General features: G+C 41.3%; 1 long non-coding RNA gene across 1 annotated transcript in view; it reads left to right on the plus strand.

The window, feature by feature from the left end:
* LOC109954614 (uncharacterized) overlaps positions 1-5016 on the plus strand; it is a 58208-nt gene extending 53192 nt beyond the window's left edge. The window contains exon 3 of the long non-coding RNA XR_002274156.1: positions 4631-5016. This is a non-coding gene — a long non-coding RNA (uncharacterized LOC109954614). The remainder of the gene's footprint in view (positions 1-4630) is intronic.
* Positions 5017-7101: the final 2085 nt, after the last annotated feature.

Genomic DNA, 7101 nt, shown 5'->3' on the forward strand with positions numbered 1-7101 from the left:
GTGAGGCCATGGAGAAGGACTATCGGTCGGCCTCGAAGAGATTCTGGCAAACCATCCGGCGCCTCAGGAGGGGGAAGCAGTGCCCTGCCAAAACTGTTTACAGTGGAAGTGGGCAGCTGTTGACCTCAACTGGGGACATTGTCGGACGGTGGAAGGAATACTTCGAGGATCTCCTCAACCCCAGCGTCATGTCTTCCAATGAGGAAGCAGAGGCTGGGGGCTCGGAGGTGGACTCATCCATCACCCAAGCTGAAGTCACTGAGGTAGTTAAGAAGCTTTTTGGTGGCAAGGCACTGGGGGTGGATGAGATCCGCCCTGAGTACCTTAAGTCTCTGGATGTTGTGGGGCTGTCTTGGCTGACATGCCTCTGCAACGTCGCATGGCGATTGGGGACAGTGCCTCTGGACTGGCAGACCAGGGTGGTGGTCCCTCTTTTCAAGGAGGGGGATCGGAGAGTGTGTTCCAACTATAGGGGGATCACACTCCTCAGCCTCCCTGGGATAGTCTATGCCAGGGTACTGGAGAGGAGACTCCGACCGATAGTTGAACCTCGGATTCAGGAGTAACAATGCAGTTTTTGTCCTGGCCGCGGAACACTGGACCAGCTCTATACCCTCTTCAGGGTGGTTAAAGGTTCATGGGAGTTTTCCCAACCAGTCCACATGTGTTTCGTGGATCTGGAGAATGCATTCGACTGTGTCCCTTGCGGCAACCTGTGTGGGGTGCTCCGGGAGTACGGGGTCCGGGGCCCTTTGCTAAGGGCTGTCCAGTCCCTGTACAACCGGAGCAGGAGCTTGGTTCGCATTGCCGGCAGTAAGTCAGACTTGTTTCCAGTGCATGTTGGACTCTGGCAGGGCTGCCTTTTGTCTCCGGTTCTGTTCATTATTTTTATGGACAGAATTTCTAGGTGCAGCCAGGGGCCAGAGGGGAACTGGTTTGGGGCCGCAGGATCTCGTCTCTGCTTTTTGCAGATGACGTTGTCCTGTTGGCTCCATCAAATCAGGACCTCCAGCGTGCACTGGGGGAGGTTTCCAGCAGAGTGTGAAGCGGCTGGGATGAGAATCACCACCTCCAAGTCCAAGACCATGGTTCTCAGTCAGAAAAGGGTGGCTTGTTCCCTTCAGGTTGGTGGAGAGTTCCTGCCTCAAGTGGAGGAGTTTAAGTATCTCGGGGTTTTGTTCACGACTGAGGGAAGGATGGAACGGGAGATTGACAGGTGGATCGGCGCAGCTTCTGCAGTAATGCGGTCGATATAGCGGTCCATCCGTGTTATTACAACACACTTGCAGTATCAGAACATATCAAAGCCAGAGCAGCATAAATGGAGTGTGAGGGTGAAAGGTACCCTACAAAAGTACTGGTATAACAGCAAAATTTGCTCTAATATAATTGGTTCATTTTTAAACAATCTGCTCTAGTAGTGGCTATCAGTTGTTTTCTATAGCCCCTTTTTTTGCCAGTGGAATGTCACCGGGGATGCTCTTTCTTCTTTTGACTGCTAATTCATTAAACAGTATGTTTATCATGCATTTTGATATTGGCTTCTTATGACAAGCCCTGCTATCAGTGTAGTCATTGTGTAAGAATTATTCAGAAAGAATGTGGTTGGTTTCTGGCACAAATTGGAATATATCTGCTGAGGTCTTTGAAAATTCTCTGAGTGACTATATAGGAATATATTGAAAATAATGCCAGAATAATGTTTTTTCTTTTTATTTACAAGTGGAGTAGCTTTTTTCTACTTGTGAGGCAGTTACCTTCCTCTGGGTTAAAATAAAAATCACCCTTATACTAGGTAGCATTAATAGTACATTATTATTATTATTATTATTTATTTTACCAACATCCTGCAATATGTTGCTTTCAGTATAACTATAATCTTGCGTCTCACAAGAGCACATAGCAGCCGACATTTTAACCCCAACATTCAAACAATAGTGAGTGTTCCTTTAAAGTGGACAGTACTGTAAGCAAAGACATGGAGAGAAGGAGACCAGTTGTCAGCCAACAGCAGCAGGGTTTCAAACCCTGGCAGGAAAAATGATCTGGCTTCCCGCATCCCAACTCATCTGTCTGGAGGATAATTGGTCTTTTCTTTGCCATGTTTCACCTTGCAGCTGTACACACACTCCTTTGAGGACAACGTGTATGTGCATCGGTCTGTGCATGTCCGCATTTGTGACCGTGTGCATGTGCAGTCACATACATGTTAGTTTTTTTTTGAGTCGGGTGGGATCTAGGCAGTGGTATTGGTGAGTCCACCTGCTTCATCCAAGCCATATCCCATTCATCTAACCTTTAAGCGGCATCCTTGTGAGCAGCCTAGCTGTGGGGGCTCCATGAAAGTAATGCGTCCTCATAAAGGCCATGCTTTGTTAGCCAAAACATCATTTGTTAATTACCTTGCAAGTCCTTACTTGCTGACTCATACATCATCACTTTCCTGCTGTAAGCACCATAAGGCATGCAACTGTGAAAGCTCAACCCTCTTTGTTGGTGCAGGGGCAGAAAAATCAACCATTTGGCTGTAATTTTTTTATTTGTGCCATTAGTGAGTTTTACACCTAAGCTAGATTAGCTAAAAACACAGTGAACATAAAACTGGCACTGAAGGACCACAGGGTATACTAAAAGTCTACATCAACCTGAAACAGTGGAAAAACAAAGGCAAAAATTGATTCAGTGAAACGGTTCTTTTAAAATAACTTCCTCGGGGTTTATTCAGACTGAGACTCAGACTTTCTCAGTTCATAGGGTCAAGAGTCAGCAGATACAGTATACTGTAAATAATTTGCTTAATCATCCTGACTAATAACTATCAGTAGTGAACTACATGTAATTAAACTAGTAGTTCAACTACATTTTTCAGTAGCTTGTTGGTATTTGAGCTATGATCATTTTTACTGTAAATTTCTTTTTTGCCATTTTTTCTGTGGTTAACTACTGAAACTAGAAATAGTTTTTGGCCATGAAAGGAACAAACTCTAAAATTTGTTTATAATAAAAATATTCCTTACGAAAAGCCTAAATGGGATTGGGTAGTTTGGATCTCAGGAATATTCCAGGTATTGTCAACTTGCCTGTAAAAAATATTTGGCTATAGTTTTTAAATCTGAATTTGTAAGACTAAGCTTAAATATACTGGCTATCCATTAGTCATATGTGTTGACTTTGCTATAGCCGATATTTAGAGACGTTTTGTGGTATTTTAGAAGTTACCTGCTTAAATCCTGATTGTTTCTAGAAGGCAGGTGTCTGACTGATGGATACTGTATACAAAACTATTCCTTTGGCTTGGTTTTAGGTGTGACCAAGTAGGACTTTTTTTAGCAAAAAACCGAGTGGCATATTGTACTGACATACCTTTCTGTTTTTGTATGTGTTATAATATTGTATCATATGAACACTTCATTACAAATTAGTTTGTACTAAAATAAGGGAGGTTACTGTAGTTAAATGCCCTTAATATTTTCTGTTAGAGCAGAGAACACCCATATGAGCAACACATAAGTGAAATACAAATAGAGTAATAGCTGAAGAGAGATCAGTGTATTTTGACTGAGAGCTGTAATTACAGTGAATGAAAGCGAGGTAATATAATGTTGAGCCTATGACTGAAGATTGGTAGGGAGACTACAAATTTGACTAGTCTGAAGCAGTATGGTCAGTCCAAGGGGGGAGAGGAGTGCAGACCAGGAAGTGATACTGCAGCAGAGCGGACAAGGCAGTGTTGGATAGTATATTGGCATCTGGAACTTCTATAAGGCCTAGAGACACAGTACAGATGTGGATCTCTTCTGCTGAAGTGCCTGAGTCATGAATTTGATAGAGCCACATGAATTGCTGTTACTCTCAAAAGCAAGGTGACTTTGCAAATTCATAAACCACTGAATAAAACATTCAATTTTATCATTATTCAATTTGTGAGTTATCTCACTGCTGCCCCTCATTTTCATTTCTTTCAAATCACTCGCTCTTAGCAAAAAAGCAAGCTTTTTCCTGTCCTTGATTATTTTTGGATCAATCATAGATGTGCAGTATTGTTCTGGAGGCTTCCTGTGACAGGGTCATGTGAGAGTCAAGTACTTGTATAGTTAGGTCATTTTAACCTTTCTCTGCAGGAGTGACTGCAGCAACATGACAATAACCACATATCATCTGAGGGACATGCGGCTGATAAGACAAGTGCAAAAACAGTGACAGCTATCATATTCACTCATGCTTCAAGGAGAATTTTGCATTGCCTTGGCTCTCATCTAGAGTGTTTTATACCTTATAAACTTAAAGAAATAGTTCTCACTGGAGGTAAGATTTAGAAAAGTGAGCTATTCCTGTGTGTGGTTTGTAAGCGTTGAGCTGCTTTCCCTATAGTTTATGAATTTCTTTTTCAGAAGGATCTCTGTACAATGTGCAGTTTACCAAGTGACAAATGTAGTTGTGCAACCCATGAAACATTTCCAAAATGCTTGTAGCTGCACTATATAAGTGAACCACATTTCCCTGTGCAGTTACCTCCACTAACAGGGAATCAGATCATTTTAGATGCCTTTCTGTCCCATCTCTCCTTGCGGCAAGAGATGAGGTATGACAATGACCAGGCCTTTCACAAACAATGGTGTTCTTTTTCCAGGGCCTGGATAACTTCACCTGACACTGAACATGAACTCCCACTGGGGCTGAGAACTCTGTGGCTGTGAAGTCTGGCTGGGTGCTAGAGTGGCCTTGGGCACAGTGAGAAGCTATATCAGGATTTGATCCAATCCCAGGTAGTGAAGTTGTTGCACTGGAATCGTCCTTGACCAAGACACTGGACATGCAGACCTTAGGGTTAAACATCAACATATTCTTCTTCAGTGATAATGGTGCTGTGAGGGGTAACTGTGGAGGGGGCCTAAAGGAGTACAAACCTGTAAGCATTAGTGGTTTGTGATTTCAAAGCTAATTTAACTTAAACTGCACTGTAAACATTTGATAAATGTGCGTTTTTGGCTCCAACCTTTGCGGTATCATTAAACACCAAGCCAGAAGAAATTTGATCAAGACTAAATTTTGTTGTTAGCCTGATTGTGTCCTTTGCCTGACTTGGACAAGGTGACATAGATAAATAGATCCTTGTCTTTGGTTGCATGTTGCGCTTTAAAAAAAAAAAAGGCATTTTTCTCCTGTTCCCATCTTTCTCATTAGCTCTGAAATCCCATGAGATTCAGTGTGCAGGAATGTCATTTTTCAATTCACTGATACTTTAAGTTTGTAATATACACAGTTGCAGATAAAATTTGAGATGATGTAATTGTGGATAGAGAAATGTTAAGATTAGAAACCTTTAAGATTGAAGAAAAAAAGTGTGCCAAAGTTTTAGTTCTACTTAAAAATATGAGAATTTCTGACCTTTTAGTAATTTTTAGCTAATTTGTAAAAAAAAACAGAGTTCATCTGAAATGATGGCAATTATGCCTTGATTGCCCCTCAGTCACACAGCTGCCTGCAGATATGAAAGGCTCTAGTACTTCCTCCTGTAAAAGTACCTTGATACTAATCAGCCATTTTGTAATTGAGACTGACAACCCTCCTCTGCGACGGTATCTCTTGGTAGCCATGGAAACTGGAGAACATTCCTCATCATGAGAAGCTTCCATATCTTGATGACATCTTTACTGAATCATTCATTTGACATGCACACACAAGACATTATGGTTACTAATCCCAGTAACTATAATCCCAGAAACACTTGATTACTTTATCAGTTTAGGGGTTTGCGGTGTTACCATGAATCCAATAATATTATGTTACTCTTTTGTGTCTCTGCATCAGCAGTTAGTGGAAAATCAGTATTTTTATCGAGTCTTACATTCCACCACTGGTTTAAAGGTGCAGGACTGAGCAGTGTGCAGTGAAGGAATTTAATAAGAAATGTAACTAATTACTTTTGCCTTTTTAGTAAAAATTTTCAAGCGCTGTCTATATTCATACAAGTTCACCACTTCACTCCATACAGTATGGAATGCTGATGGCTTGCAGATACTCAGATACATGCACACAAACTGGAGAATTGTTTGTTATGGAGTGATAGTGACAGCCTGCTGGCCTCAGGGGTAACTGGAAGGGCAGCATGCTCTCCTGAGTTCTACCCTATACTGCATCTGCTGCAGCTCCACATACAAAGAATGCATGAAATGTTTGCAAAGACTGGAAAACCTAGAGCCATGCATTTCTTTTGCCACCTAATCCAATATGACATGTATCCCTAAAGCAATGCAGATTTAATGCTGCATAATCTGACTTCGCTGACTGTAGCAGTGTGGTACCCTATTTGAAATTTGGTACATTTACCTCCTGAAAGAAAAAGTTCCTTTTACCAACCTGGCAATGCTAAAATTGAATTTTCTTTTTTTCTTTTTGCGTTCCGGCATTGACAGCTTAGCTGAGAAAAAGCAGCAAGAGATGCATTTTTAAAATTTACCTTTAGTGAGGTGGAACTGGTCCTTTTCTGTGCGGCAAGCAAAATGGAACTGACACTTTTATATGCTCAACGAATAGGATGTCAATCTTGTGGTCATTGCAAATACTAGTTTATTGGAAAACCTAATGCTCTGTTTGTTTTTAGAGAGCTGGTTTACATCTGTCACTTCTCCTCTGCTAGTAAAAATGACACTTGTCACATGCCTAATAAAGATACTGTGGTTCATCCTGCAGCATTCTGTCATGATCTCATCTTCATAGTCTGTTACACACTGGCAACTCATAGAGCTGCTTAAATTATATCACAGTGAATATGCAGTGCTTTGGTGTCTGTCAATGTGGAAACATCTGTTGAAGAGCTAAAAACTTAATGTTATAAAGTAATGAAAAGCATGATCATCATTGCACTGAAATCAGAACTGCAGGAAGAAATGCATTATAAAAACACCACATGGCTGTCTGTACTCCTATTGCAGTCACTTCATTACCCCTGATGTAGATTGCTCATATTTGCTGAGACATGTGCAATTCTCCAGGGCTTTTTGTCTCAAGAAAAGCTGCATCAGCACCAGGATCTTCTGGAAAAAAAAATCTGCAAAAGAGAAAAGCCATGGCAAACGCATCCAGTTTGTATTTTGATTT

The sequence above is a fragment of the Monopterus albus genome, unplaced genomic scaffold (assembly GCF_001952655.1).
Source record: "Monopterus albus unplaced genomic scaffold, M_albus_1.0 scaffold11.1, whole genome shotgun sequence".
NCBI lineage: Eukaryota > Metazoa > Chordata > Actinopteri > Synbranchiformes > Synbranchidae > Monopterus > Monopterus albus.